The sequence below is a fragment of the Heteronotia binoei genome, chromosome 4 (genome assembly GCF_032191835.1).
Source record: "Heteronotia binoei isolate CCM8104 ecotype False Entrance Well chromosome 4, APGP_CSIRO_Hbin_v1, whole genome shotgun sequence".
NCBI lineage: Eukaryota > Metazoa > Chordata > Lepidosauria > Squamata > Gekkonidae > Heteronotia > Heteronotia binoei.
In genome coordinates this window covers 108,020,546-108,035,496 of record NC_083226.1, presented here as the reverse complement: position 1 = coordinate 108,035,496, position 14,951 = coordinate 108,020,546, and positions in this window count along the sequence as shown.

Sequence of the window (14,951 nt, the reverse complement as noted above, 5' to 3'; positions counted from 1 at the left end):
GAGGGTTCACCAAACTCCTAGCAAGCCGAGTCACATGCCCCAGGGAGAGAAGTATTCACATTCACCCATACCTTGATAACATCCTGATAAGGGCACCCAACATTGCAAGAGCACATCAGGACACGGCCACGACAATCAGATGGCTTTAGGACTTTGGGTTCATAGTGAACTGCCAAAAGAGCTCCCTTCAGCCATCCTATCAAATGGGACACCTGGGAGTGCTCATAGATTCCAAGAACAAGAACCTATGTCTACCACGCCAGAAAGCTTCAACGATATAGAAAACAGCCAAGTCGATAATAAAGGCCAGACAATCAGCTCTCACATAGCTAGCAGCACTGCAAGGCATGATGGTTGCTGCCATGGACATGATGCAATGGGGAAGATTGCACATCAGACCTCTCCAGGAATTTCTGCGGCCATACCAGAGCAAAATTTCCAGAAAAATGAACATATATTTGAAGGTACCATTACAGGTAAAGATGAGTCTTTGTTGGTGGACAAGGCCTCAAAACTTGACACAAGGGAAATACTTCTGCTTCAAGGAAACAATACAACTGTTTACGGATGCCAGTCTGACAGGATGGGGAGCAACACTTCAAAAAGCCCCAGTGCAGGGCCAGTGGTCGAAGGAAGAGAGGAAACTCCCTATAAACATTCTGGAGCTAAGAGCAATCAGACTAGCTCTTATACACTTTGGTTGTTTTCCCACTGACCTTACTCCGGAGCGACGTCCCTCTTCACCGCTCAGTGTCTGCGCGGATTTCGCACCAACTGCTCCGCAGAACCCGGAAGAGCTGCAAAGTCCAGCGGCTTTTGCATCACAAATGTAAACTGGTTTTTGGTGGTTTCCATTTGCGACGCAAAAGGTTGGGAACTTCCTGGTTCCTCGGAGCAGCCTCGGAGCAGTTGGTGGGAAATCCGCGCAGACGCTGCGCGGTGAAGAGGGACGTCGCTCCGAGGTAAGCTCAGTGGGAAAACGGCCTTTGTATCACGGCTCCACAAAGCCCATGTCCTCATCCGCATGGATAACATCTCAACAAAGGCGTACGTAAATGAACAAGGGGGAACCAGATCCAGGGCATTGCACAGGGAAGCATGCAAACTGTTTTCCTGGGCCCAGGAACACCTATCATCTATCAAAGTGGAACACATCAAAGGGAAAGCCAATATACAAGCGGATTGGCTAAGCCGTCAGACAATCAATCAGGGAGAATGGGCACTCAGCTGGAAATCCTTCTGGGAGATCCTAGCACACTTCAGAGAACCGACCACCGACGTGTTCGCATCACCACTGAACAACAAGCTCAAACACTTTTACTCCCATTATCACCAGCGAGGAGCAGAAGCAACAGACGCGTTGATGACACAGTGGCTGGAGGAGCTACTATACACATTTCCACCGCTTCCACTACTTCCTAGACTGATCAGAAGGATTCGGGCGCAGGAAGCAGACATAATCCTGGTAGCACCATATTGGCCAAGGAGACCGTGGTTTGTGGATCTCCAGGAACTCTCTCTCATCCATTAACACTGATGCCCCACCAGACATGCTCCATCAAGGCTCCATCTTTCATCCACAACCAGAATGGTTCCATTTGACTGCATGGCAGTTGAAAGGGAAAAACTGTTCCGCTCAGGCTATTCCGAACAGGTAGTCACTACCATACTGGCTTCAAGGAAGGCCTCTACAGTTAGGATCTACAATACAACATGGAAGGCATTCGTTAGGTGGTGCCTCAGAAAACACCAAGACGCGCTACATCCCAAAATCAAGGACATTTTATTCTTCCTACAAGACAGTTTATTCTCCAGATTAAAGGTGGCCATTCTACGCACACAGGTGGCAGCACTCTCTTTGGTCTTATCCAAGCGTCTGGGAGTGTCAATCGCATGGCATCACCACATCCAACGCTTCCTAAGAGGGGCAACCCTGTCCCAGCCTCCACAGTTCCACAGGTTTCCCACATGGAAGCTTAGCATAGTCTTAACTGCATTGATCAAAGCCCTGTTTGAGCCAATCAAAGACATTCCGTTGTTAGTACTCAGGATGAAAGCTCTATTCCTAATGGCGGTCACATCGGTCCATAGGGTATCGGAGCTGGGTGCGCTCTCAATTAAATCCAACCTTTGTATCTTCCATAAAGACAAAGTCATCCTGTACATAGATCCTACATTTCAACCGAAAATAGTATCCAAGTTTCATTCTTCACAGGAAATTTCCTTACCGTTGTTCTGCCCCGACCCAAAACACCTGATAGAGAAAATGTGGCACAACATGGATGTTCACAGAGTGCTGAAAGCATACATTCTTAGGACCGAATCCATAAGGAAGATGGATGCCCTCTTCATAAATCTTTCTCCCTCGCATACAGAGAAAAGAATGTCCAGAGCAGCAATCAGCAAGGTGATCCGACTATGCATAGTGGAAGCATATAAGGTGCAAAAATTGGCAGTTCCAGCAGGCATAACAGCACACTCTGTAAAGAGCACAGCTACCAGCACAGCTTTAGCAAACAGAGCATCAGTTAAAGAAATCTGCAAGGCAGCAATGTGGTTGTAAGTATCCACATTCATCAGACACTACAGAATTAATACATACGCATCTGCAGAGGCGGCCTTTGGCCGCAAAGTACTGCAGAGTATTCTGGGGCTCACCGACTAGCTTACCATCTCTGACTATGGGACACTGCTTTAGAATTTCCCACATGATGTCCGACTGCCTCAGAGGGAGAACGACCATTGAAGGGTCACCGTGAAGGGTCCTCCTCCTCACCTTGAAGGGTCCTTCTTCTCTGAGGACAGGACATCTTGGCCCCACCCAAACTAAGGTCGGTGACTCAAGGATTCTCTGCAGTACATATCAGTTTACAACAGTATATATATCAGTGTAACATCAGCAGTTCCAATGTTAGGTTCAGAACTCAGACGTACTCACCAGTATATATATGTTCTAACCTGTTCCCTGACACTACTTAGTTAGGTTGTTGACCCATGTGTAACCTTCTGAATGTTGTTTCCTTCTATTAAGTGTTCTATTAAGTTTTTTCTATAGTTATATTACATTCCCACTGCTTGTGGAGTAGCCGAACTGAAGAAAATGACTCCCAGCAGGAACAGGAAGTTGAAAGTTTGTTCCTGTCTCCCTACAAGTAAGATCGGAAATCACCCACAAGATGGCCTCCTGTCCTCAGAGGAGAAGGACCCTTCACGGTGAGTATCCAATAGTCGTTCTTGGTGCTTGGTGGGGGGTGGGCACAGTGGTAGGGCTTCTAGTGTCCTGGTGTCATGAGCCCTGATGAGGGGGAGCTGGACGGGTTAACAGACCTGGAAGACCTGGAGGGGGAGCTGGAAGAGTTGTCAGCCAGTTTCTCAGCTGAACAAACAGCAGCTGGCCCATCAATCATTCTCCAGGCACCAGTGTCAACTGTTGATGATCAATCTCCTCCAAGCTCTCCTCCTCCCATCTCAAGAGTTTGAAGCAGGCTCTGGAAAGAACGTTCAGAGCAAAGACATGCAGCACACTGATGCTTCAGATCTCTCAGCCCTGAGTTCTAGCAGAGTCACTGCCACCCAGAAGCAAGCTGATTGAGGCTCCTATATAGCTCCCACCCAGGACCTGGTAACCTTGTGGGAGCAACAAGTCTATTCTCTGACTTGCATCCATGCTCCTTCCTGATCCTGACCTGCTTGATTTCCTTGGTACCCTGACTTTTTGGCTTTTGGACATTGACTTCTGATTCCAGTTTGTGATTCTGCATTGGTGACTTGGCTCCTGCTTGACTTCCTGGACTTTGATCTTGGACTGGCTTTGGATTCCTGCCTGCCTGCATTCTGAGAACGTGACATCTGGCTCCACTGATGAACGTCCTGATGGCACCTAGTTTTTTTGGCCACTGTGTGACATAGAGTGTTGGACTGGATGGGCTATTGGTCTGATCAAACATGGCTTCTCTTATGTTCTCATGGGCTTCTCTTATGTTCCCATTTGGAAATGGCCTTCCCTTGTCTTGTGAGAATGTGTGTGTGTGCTTTTGAATTGCGACTGACTTATGGCAACTCTATTAAGTGGCACCTTATAAGGTTTTCAAGGGAAGAGATAAGTAGAGGTGGTTTGCCATTGCTTTGCTCTGCATAGCAACCTTAGTTTTCCAACCTTAGTCTCCCATCCAAATACTTGCCCTGCCTACTCTGCTGAGATCAGGCTCGTCTGGGCTATTAGGGAGAATAGCATTGGATAAATCCAGGTATTAGCCTGAGGGCATATTATGCACCTCCTTTGCTAAACCTAAGTGGGCCTGGCTTTGATCAGAGCTTAGATGGGGAGTAGTTCAGTAAGACTAGCAGAAAAGAGCGAGAGTCCAGTAGCACCTTAAAGTCTAACAACATTTTTTATCAAGGTATTGGCTTTTGTGAATTACTGCTCACTGTCAGTTTTTAAGGTGCTACTGGACTTCTACAAAAAAAGCCCAGCTTTTGACTATCAGGAGATATGGCCCAATCTGCAAATGAGGGGTGTTGTGTAATATGCAAATGAGTTCCTGCTGGGCTTTTTCTACAAAAAAAGCCTTAGACCTACTTGGTAAAACAGGAGTGGCAACTGAGCCATCCTACACAGAGCTAGGTTCACCACAACTACTGCTGTGGTAGGAGACCTCCCACTTGCAACCCTCACTGCCTGTTTCTCTTCAAAATTTGACTTATACAATGGGCTATCAGATGTAAGAATTTGTGCTGCCAATTTATCTGAAACAAGGATATCCCATACTTTTATAAACCATTTTCTAACAGTTGGAGCAGACCTTTTCTTCCAGTATTGAACTATTCCAATTTTTGCAGCAAGTATTAAAGAAGCCACTAAGTGTTGCTGCAATTAGTAACGTCTGTATTTCCCCAAACGTTTAGGAGAATAGACTCTGGAGAATTAGGAATAGTAGCTCCAGCTATACAGTTAACAATTGGCAGAACCTTGTTCCAGAAGTACTTTATAGTTGAGCATTCCCACCAGCAGTGCAAAAATGAACCAGGTGCTCTACATTGTTTCCAGCAATTTGGTGATTTTACCAACTTACAGTGATAGAGTTTTTGAGGAGTCATGTACTATCTTGAAAAGACTTTGTAATTTAGTAATCTAATGTTGTTTGACTTCTATTTAAACAAACAGACCATATCACTTTCCATTGTGACTCGCTCAGTACTAAATTGCAATTTCTATGCCATGCCTTCTGTTGTGAGGATAACAGTGACCATTTCTTTCTGTTTAAGAGCTCATAAATGGATTTCAATACCCCCTTCAATCTAGGAAAACCATCTTTGAGAGCCAGTTTGGTGTAGTGGTTAAGTGTGCGGACTCTTATCTGGGAGAACCGGGTTTGATTCCCCACTCCTCCACTTGCACCTGCTGGAATGGCCTTGGGTCAGCCATAGCTCTCGCAGAGTTGTCCTTGAAAGGGCAGCTGCTATGAGAGCCCTCTCAGCCCCACCCACCTCACAGGGTGTCTGTTGTGGGGGAGGAAGGTAAAGGAGATTGTGAGCCGCTCTGAGACTCTTTGGAGTGGAGGGCGGGATATAAATCCAATATCTTCTTCTTCTTTAATAACTTTTTTAAAAGGTGTAAGATCTCTTTGTAAAGCATTTTTCAAATAATTTGCCTTATTCATGGAAAATATTTGTTGATATTTAAACTAAAGTATGCTAAATCCAATTTTTTTCTCCATCTGCTTTTGTGACCATAATTTCCCCTGTATGTTAAATCACATAGTCTAAAAACATGTAATTCTCTCCACTTTAAAAGAATTTGCTGATCTACCAGGAGCAAACCAAGTCTGACCTAGAAAGGCACTCAAAGGTGAGATCCCTGGTGTCAACACCCCTCTATATCTATCCCAGATAGTCAGACAGTGCAATAAAAAGGGTTCTCTTTTATTTTGGGTGGCCGCTCTCCTGGGCAATTCCATAAAACCTCATGAGAGCATTAGGATGGCAATATTCCTGTTCTATGGAAACCCATTGTTTTTATGGTATCAGATATGAGCAAAGCAATATTGATTTTCATTGAGCTGCCAAATAATATGTGTGCAAGTCAGGGAGCACCAATCCTCCCAGACTCAAAGGATTCATTAGCAAATTAAAGCTGATTCTTGGAAACTTTTTATCCCATAAAAACTTTTTCCATTGTGCTTGCCAGACCTTAAAACAATTAAATGAAATTGAAATAGGTAGGTGCTAAAAAAGAAAAAGGAATTTTGGAAAAATAAGCCAGTGAATGATTTCAATTTTTTCAAGCAATGAGAGATTAAATTTACTCCAATCCTCCAATTGTGTTTTCACTGAAGTTGTAAGTACAGTACTTCATAGTTATATTTGCATAACTATGAAAATTGCAAAGGTATTTTAATCCCCAAGTGCCTCCAAGCCTTGGATACCCATTTAAACGGAAACCTCCCACTAATATACTGTTTGATTTCAGTAGATATACATATTGGAAATAATTCAGATTTATCTAAATTAATTTTAAAGCCTGAAATCACAGTGAATGATGAAAGCTGCTGCATAACTGAATGTAATGATGTTTCAGGATTATTCAAATATAATACCACATCATCAGCAAAGAAACGAAGCTTGTAACTCCCTGAAAGTGTATCAATTTCTGTTATATTGGGATCCATTCTTAGATCATGTGCCAGTGGCTCTAATGAAATGGCAAAAAGTATTGGAGACAGGGGGCAACCTTGTTGTGTACCTTTGTTAAGATGAATATCCTCAGATCTAAAATTACTGACAAAAATTGTGCTATGGGAGAGTGATAAATCACATTAATGGCACATCGAAAATTGGGACCGAAGTCCAAATGTTGCAAAACATCTTTTAAATAAGAAATTTCCACCGTATCAAAAGCTTTTTCAGCATCCAAAACCACAAATACAGAGCACAAATTCTTAGACTGGCAGAAATATGAACATATATGAACATATGAAGCTGCCTTATACTGAATCAGACTCTCGATCCATCAAAGTCAGTATTGTCTGCTCAGACTGGAAGCGGCTCTCCAGGGTCTCAAGCTGAGTTTTTTCATGCCTACTTGCCTGGACCCTTTTTAGTTGGAGATGCCGAGGACTGAACCTGGGACCTTCTGCTTACTAAGAAGATGCTCTACTACTGAGTCACCATCCCTTATGAATCATGTTCAAAGTCTTACGGATATTATCATTAATCGATCTGCCTGGAATAAATCCCGACAGATCCTCATGAATGTATTGTGAAATTATCATGTTTAATCTGGTAGCCATGATTGTGGAGAAAACTTTAAAATTATGGTTTAAAATGGATATTGGATGGTATTAATCAGGGTCCATTCTGTCTTTACCTTCCTTTGGAATCATTACAACTCTAGCCTCTTTCCAAGAGAGTGGCATTCCACCCATAGACAACATGGTATTACAGGTTTTTAACAGTGGATTTAAAATCAAAGGCTGAAATTTCTTATAGAACTCCACAGGGAGACCATCTCTACCTGGAGCTTTGTTATTGTTTAATTTGGACAAAACCTCTTTCAACTCTGACTATTCTATTGGGCGATCTATAAAAACTGCATGGTCTTCAGTCAACTTTGTATCAAAATGAATTGATCTCAAATAGGCCATGGTTTGACCAACACTAGAAATTTCTGATGAATAAAGTGATTTGTAATATTGTGAGAAACTCAATGTAATGTCCTTCAGCGATGTGTGAATTGTCCCATGAGATGATTTAATAGCTTTTTGAAACCCAATTCTTTAGCCACCTAATAGATTTCAATGTTCTAGAAACATTTTTGTTGCAGAAATAGTATATTTTTCTGAATAGAGGAAGCTTCTAACAACAAAAGTTTTTTCCTTCCATCTCTAGCTTTCTCAAGATTTTCTTACCTCTAAATTTTTAATATCTTAATTCCAAATTTGTATCTTAGCCATCAACTCTGAAATAATTTTTGTCTATTCTTTTTATAGGAAAATGCCAACGATATTATCTTCCGCAGTATTACTGCTTTAAAGACATCCCATATAACATCTTGTTCAGTGCCACAGTTTACATTAAATTGAAAGTACTCCGCAATTAATACAGAGAGGGCAGAGAAGTGGCATTCGGCCTGGGGCGCTGGAAAGTGTAGCGCTGGGTCTGCTTCTCAAGACTTTTTTTTTTTGTTTAGCAGGAACTCCTTTATATATTAGGCTATAGCTCCTGATGTAGCCAATCCTCTAAGAGCTTACAGGGGTCTTCTTACAGGGCCTTCTGTAAGCTCTTGAAGTATTGGCTACATCAGAGGGGGTGTAGCCTAATAGGTAAAGGAGTTTCTGCTACAAAAAAGCCCTAGTGCTTCTCCCTTCTTTAGCCTAAAGTAACACTCAAGAAAGTAAATTGTTGCCTTCTGTTTTACCTGCATTGGTACTCAAAATTATTTCTGCCTGCTTTTACCCAAGTAACAAAGAACATTCAGGTTTCCATGCAGGATGAAAAGTAGTGGAAGCTGCATTTGAGGGACAACAAAAGCTGAAAGAAAAAGGGATCACTGCCTCTTCAGTTTTCAATCAGAAGCCCCAAAGAAACAAACAAAAAAGTGTCTGCATTTGATTTCAGTAGCACCATATAGACCAACAAGGTCTTTTGTGTATGAACTTTTGAGAGTCAAAGCTCATTTGTACGATACACTTGTATCTGATGAAGGGACATCTGACTCTTGAAAGCTTATACCCTGAAAAACTTTTTTGTCTTTCAGGTGCTGGTGGACTTGAATCTAATTCTTCTGCTGCAGACCAATATGACTGCCCTCTGAAATTATCTCCATCCTTCTGTGATGCTTTAAGAATTCACTCTACAACTTGATGCTTTTCAACAAGACCTCTGGCTGTATTAACTGTGTCTTTGTTCTGGTGGTGGTTAGCAGATAGGGCACTACTGCAGCATCTTGATATTCTTAGCTTTTTATTATGGATCATATTCCTATATATATTTATCACATTTCTATACCCATATTAGTAATACTGTTTCTCAAATGCCACAATGTTGACACAGTCTTCAAGCCCACACAACAGATCCGCCACATGCTGTGCTCGGCCAAAGATATGAGAGATCCACTTTCAACCCCTGGAGTCTACAAAATACCCTGCTCCTGTGGTGCAGTCTACATTGGCACTACCCAACGCAGTATCAACACCCGTCTCACCGAACACAAGAGACACTGTCGCTTGTTTCAGCCAGAAAAATCAGCTGTAGCTGAACATGCACTTCAAGAAGGAGACCACGTCATCCACTTTGAAAGAACTGAAGTCCTTTCTACGGTCTCACATTATCATACCTGCCTGAACAGAGAAGCTATTGAGATTTACAAACACCAGCACAATTTTAACAGAAAGGAAGAAGGCATTTTCATCCACCAATCTTGGTACCCAGCTCTGCAAAACACCCTACAGACTATAAATTGCAGAAAGTCACAGAACAACCAGCACATTCCACAGAACAATCAGCACAGTCAACAACCATCTTCCTTATCTTCACACCCCTACCAACCCTCCCAGCAATTAACACAGAACAATGGTCACATTCAACAGCCAGTTTCCTTATCACTACCCTTCCGGGAAGCCCCACCAAACAATGGGCACATCCACAAACCAATTGCCCTTTCATCACACCCCCTCCAGCCTAGAAATAGCAGCTCTCCAGCAGCCCTGGCCCCACTCAATGCACAGCAGCCAAGAAGGTCAGAGCACCTGCTCCGGCTGCAACGCCACTGAGGATGTTCTCCGCAGCTGAGAATGAAACATCTGGAAGGAAAACTTTCTCCAGTAGAACACGGCACTTGAGCCCGAAAGATTCTACAAACCCTAATGATGTTACCAGCCGTGAAAACCTGAAATCTTTGATAATACTGTTTCTGCTTTGACTTCAGTTACCAGCTGCAACACATAGGAGGCGCTGTTTCTGATCCCACATGACTAGGGATTTATGTGAAGGACACCAATACATTTGATGAGACTGTTCACATGGGTCTTTCCAGTGGAATCTGAATTTCAAGACGCAGGGAGTAGTGCATGCATTTGAAAAATCATAGTTTTTATTTTGTACTGTAATTTCAGAAGGTCAGGATTATTATTTTCATTAAATACTGGGAACATATTTATTGTGTTGGAAAGTCATGTTGGGGGAAATTGCTGTTTTTATTAATGTCAGATGGGATTCTGACTGATATTTCCTGTGGGAGGGGATGGCAAGCAGCTGTTTTTTTAACCAAAATTTCAGCAAATTGAGTGCTCTCTTTCTACTAAAGACCTCCCAAATTTCAAGTGAATTGGACAAGGGAACCAATTTCACAGCTCTTGAAGAAGGTGCTGCTGGCTATCCTTCTGCCCATTGGAAACTGCTCAGTTTTCCAGTGACTGTTTTGTTTTACAAAATGACATCAAAATTTCAGGAAATCTACTACTCCCTCTCTACTAAAGACTTCCTGAGTTTATTGTGAATTGGATAAAGGGGTCAAATTTTACAGCTCCCCAAAGAAGGCACCCCTCAGCCACAGACAAATGACTTCTGGAATGACTGTTTTAAATGGCACCCTTCCCCACAAAACACAACAGATGATGACATTAAAAAGAAAACTATTCAATTGATTGACCAAAGTACTGCTACTATTTTATTCATTTCTTGTAAACTGTGTGATGAATAATTCTATTATTCTAGTTTTACAGATAAAGTAATAAAGAACAATTTTTGTACCTGTGTGTCTCACCAGTTGCTCTTTTGGTATAATATTCCTAGGTTTAGTAAGTAGTCCCTCTTTAATGATGTGATCATTCTGTACTTCAAAATGATGTCCTTTCCCATTGTGCTTCCTGTACTACTTCCTCTACCTTATTGAATATGTAATATACACATAATTCTTCTCCTATTTACATCCTCCCAACCCTTACTTCCCCTTGTTTTTGTCTTAAAGCACAGTGATAATACTAAGTTTGTTGCCATTACTGCCAATATCCAAGTGGCAATTTCCCCATTCCATCACTTTGAAAACATACTTAATTTCAAAAAGCTGAATAAGATTTTTTTAAACATCAAGAAAAGTATTATGTCTTGCATTTCAGTCCTGAAATTACAACATCGTGAACGCTACAGAGGTGACCAGTGGGAGTCCACTGGTCACCAGACGTAGCTCACAAATGCGCTTCGCCAATCAAGATCTGTGGTGGGAAGTTTAATTGGCCAGGATTGGACCTGGCTAGGCAGAGGGTTGTTCCGGGTTGTGTATATAATTGGGACCCGGCCCGCGTCTTGTGATGTACTCGCTAATAAAGCATGCTGCCTTCAACACGTCTTGTCACTCAGTACATTACATTGGTGACGAGGATGGGATACTAGCCAGGTAACTCACCAAACAGGAATTCGCTGACCTGGCCAGAGACAAGGAAGGCACGCATTCTAGAGAAACTGAAGCGCCCACCACTGCCATGGCTAACCCAAGTGGGATGATGGGCCACCTGGCTGAGTTCGACCCTGCCAACCCCAAGAGGTGGGAGACCTACACGGAGCGGGTCAACTGCTACCTACGAGCGAACATGATTACAGGCGACAGCCGTAAGAGAGACATGGTCCTGAGCATCTGTGAGGAAGCCACATTCGAGATAGCCAAGGGTCTCTTGGCCCCCGCGAAGATCACCGAGAAAACGTACGAAGAAGTGGTCAGACTCCTGACCGGGCATTTCTTGCCCCAGCCATCCATCATCACCAGCCGATTTCTCTTCCACAGGAGGGATCAAGGGGTGGGAGAGATGACCGCCATCTACCTGGCCACCCTCTGCCAAATTGCGAGGAACTGCAGCTTCGACAAGCTGGAGGAAACCCTGAGGGATCGATTCGTCTGGGGCTTCCGAGACGAAAGACTGAAGCAAAAGCTCTTCACAAAAGAGGAGCTCACCCTCCAACTCACCTTCAACGAAGCCACCGCGTTTGAGAGAGCAACCAAAGCTTACCAAAACCCACGAGCTGAAGCCGTCCACCAGGAGGAGATGGCACCGGGCAACCCAAAGGAGGAGGAGGAGGCACACTAGCTCTGCCGCCAACCAGGAATGGGGTTGAGAGCACCCACTCGGCCACATGTGACAGAGAGACCAGCCAACACAACGTGCGCCAGCTGTGGAGATCAACATGAGCAACAGGACTGCCCTTATCACAATGTGGACTGCAGGAACTGTGAAAGAGTGGGCCACATAGCGCGGGCTTGCTGGGCCAAGGCCAACCACAGACGCCAGTCCACCAACCACAACTCAACTGATGCATACTCGACCGCATCGACTAACCTGCAGGTAATGAACTTGCCCCTTACCACCCTCGATAAGGTCAGGGTGTCAGTCCTCATCGAGGGCGCTCCATGCTTAATGGAGCTGGACTCGGGCTCCTCCATCTCCATAATTTCAGAGGAGTCTCTAAGAAAACTTTGCCCCCATGGCCGGCCCAGGTTGCGACCGGCTGATTTCATACTGCAGGACTTCCAAAAAAACCCCGTACAGATTTTGGGTTGGGCCACTGTAAGGGTAGAGTTTAAGAACTTTAAGAGCACGCTGGACATACTCGTGGTCAAGCGCCAGCTCACCACATTTCTGGGGCTGGCCTGGTTTCGACCGCTGGGCATTCAAATAGTGGGGGTGCAGCAGATGCCAACAAACAATTTCAATTCCCGGAAGTGTTTGATGGGTCCCTGGGGTGCCACAAGGGGCCTCCCATCACCTTACCTCTTGATCCCCATGTGAAACCAATAAGGCTGAAGGCCAGGCGAGTTCCGTTCGCTCTTAAACCCAAAATAGAAGTGGAGCTGGACCGCCTCATGGCCCAGGGAGTACTAGAACCAGTATCCTATGACATGGGAAACACCCATAGTCACTCCGATAAAGCTGAATGGAGATGTGCGCATATGCGCTGACTATAAGTGCATAATAAATAAAGCGCACCAGGACAATCCATACCCTGTTCTGGTGGTCAGCCACATCTGGCAGCCCTAGCAGGCTCTAAGGTTTTTGGGAAACGACCTGGCCCAAGCATACCAGCAACTCCCGGTGGATGCCGAGACAGCAGAAGCTCAGACCATTGTGACTCACAGGGGAGCTTTTCGGGTGCGGCGGTTGCAATTTGGGGTTAATGTGGCTCCGGGAATCTTTCAGAGCATAATGGACTCTCTTCTCAAAGGGATCCCCGGAGTGCAACTGTTTTTCGATGTTTTGATCTCCGCGCCGGACTGAGGAGTTCAGCAGCCGTCTGCGAGAGGTACTCCGCTGCTTCCAGACAGTGGGACTTAAAGTGAAGTGGGAGAAGTGTTCCCTCAGGGTGCTGATGGTGGAGTTCTTGGGGTTTGCTGTGGACACCGCGGGAATCCGAAAAATTTTTACCATTCATTTTTGCCCCACAAAGCAGCCATTGCAGAACCCCTACATAGACTCCTCGATAAACACGCCCCGTGGGTCTGGGAAAAGAAGCAGGCTGCTGCTTTTCGGGCAATCAAGAACCTCCTAGTTTCCAATGATGTGCTCCACCATTTTGATGAATCCCTACCAGTGATCCTGGCTTGCGATGCTTCCCCGTACGGGGTGGGCGCCATTCTGGGACACCAACTCCCGGAGAGGAGGAAGGTTCCCGTGGCCTATTATTCACGGATCTTGACCCCCACAGAGTGTAACTATGCCCAGATAGACAAGGAGGCCTTGGCAATCATGGCAGGTGTGCATAAATTCAATGACTACCTGTACGGTAGGCGTTTCACGATTGCCACGGACCACAAGCCGCTTCTGGGTCTCCTCGCCCCGGACTGCCAGACACCACAGATCCTGTCACAGCACGTCCTGTGGTGGAACCAGTTCCTCAACTCGTACACATATGCCCTGGTCCACCACCCTGGCAAAGCTATGGGACACGCTGACGCCCTCAGCCACCTGCCGCTGCCCTCTATGGACCCAGATCCCTCTCTTGCCCACCATGTAATGCTTATAGAGACTCTACCCGAGAGGCCCCTTCACGCCGCTGAGGTTGCTCGGGCTATGGGCAGAGACTGCATCCTTACATGCATTTTAGACTGGGTGGGAAGAGGGTGGCCCTGCGGGAGTGGCCTGCAGGCAAACCGGACGCAGAATTCAGGGCATTCACATCTCGCAGAGAAGAACTGTCCATACACAAGGGGTGCATTCTCTGGGGTAGCAGGGTGGTAGTTCCCCCCCAATGCGGAAGCAAGTGCTGGAAGCCTTACACAAAACACACCCAGGGATAGTGCGTATGAAGGCCCTGGCTATGTATGGTGGCCGGGGATGGATGAGGAGATAGAGGAAAGGGTTAGAAAGTGCCAACCCTGCCAAGAGTCCTGGCCAGATCTGCCCAGTGCCCCTGTCCACCGCTGGGAGTCCAATAGGAGGCCGTGGTTCCGGCTACACCTCCGCAGTTCCCCCAAGATTTTGTGGGGCCATACCAGGGCCAAATATTCTTTATTCTAGTCGACACATACACCAAGTGGTTGGAGGTGATTCCCGTAGCTTCAACCTCCACTGAAGCAGCCATCAGAGCTTTGTGAAGGGTCTTTTGCACCCATGGGATCCCCAAGACCCTTGTCACGGACAATGGTATCGCTTTCACCTCCCGAAAATTCCAGGAGTTCCTGAATAGGTACCTCATCCAGCACATTCGGTCCGCCCCTTTCCATCCAGCCACCAACGGCCAAGCAGAGCGCATGGTGCGCACCACAAAAGAGGCTCTGGGTCACATTGTACAGGGGGAGTGGGACCACCGCCTGGCAGCCTTCCTATTTGGGAATAGAATCACCCCCAACCCCATCACCTGGTTAAGCCCTGCCGAATTGCTAATGGGGAGGAAGTTGATCACTAGGTTAGACAGGTTGAACCCTGACCAGGCTACAGTCTTCCGCAGTTCCCCCGAGACTAGGTAAG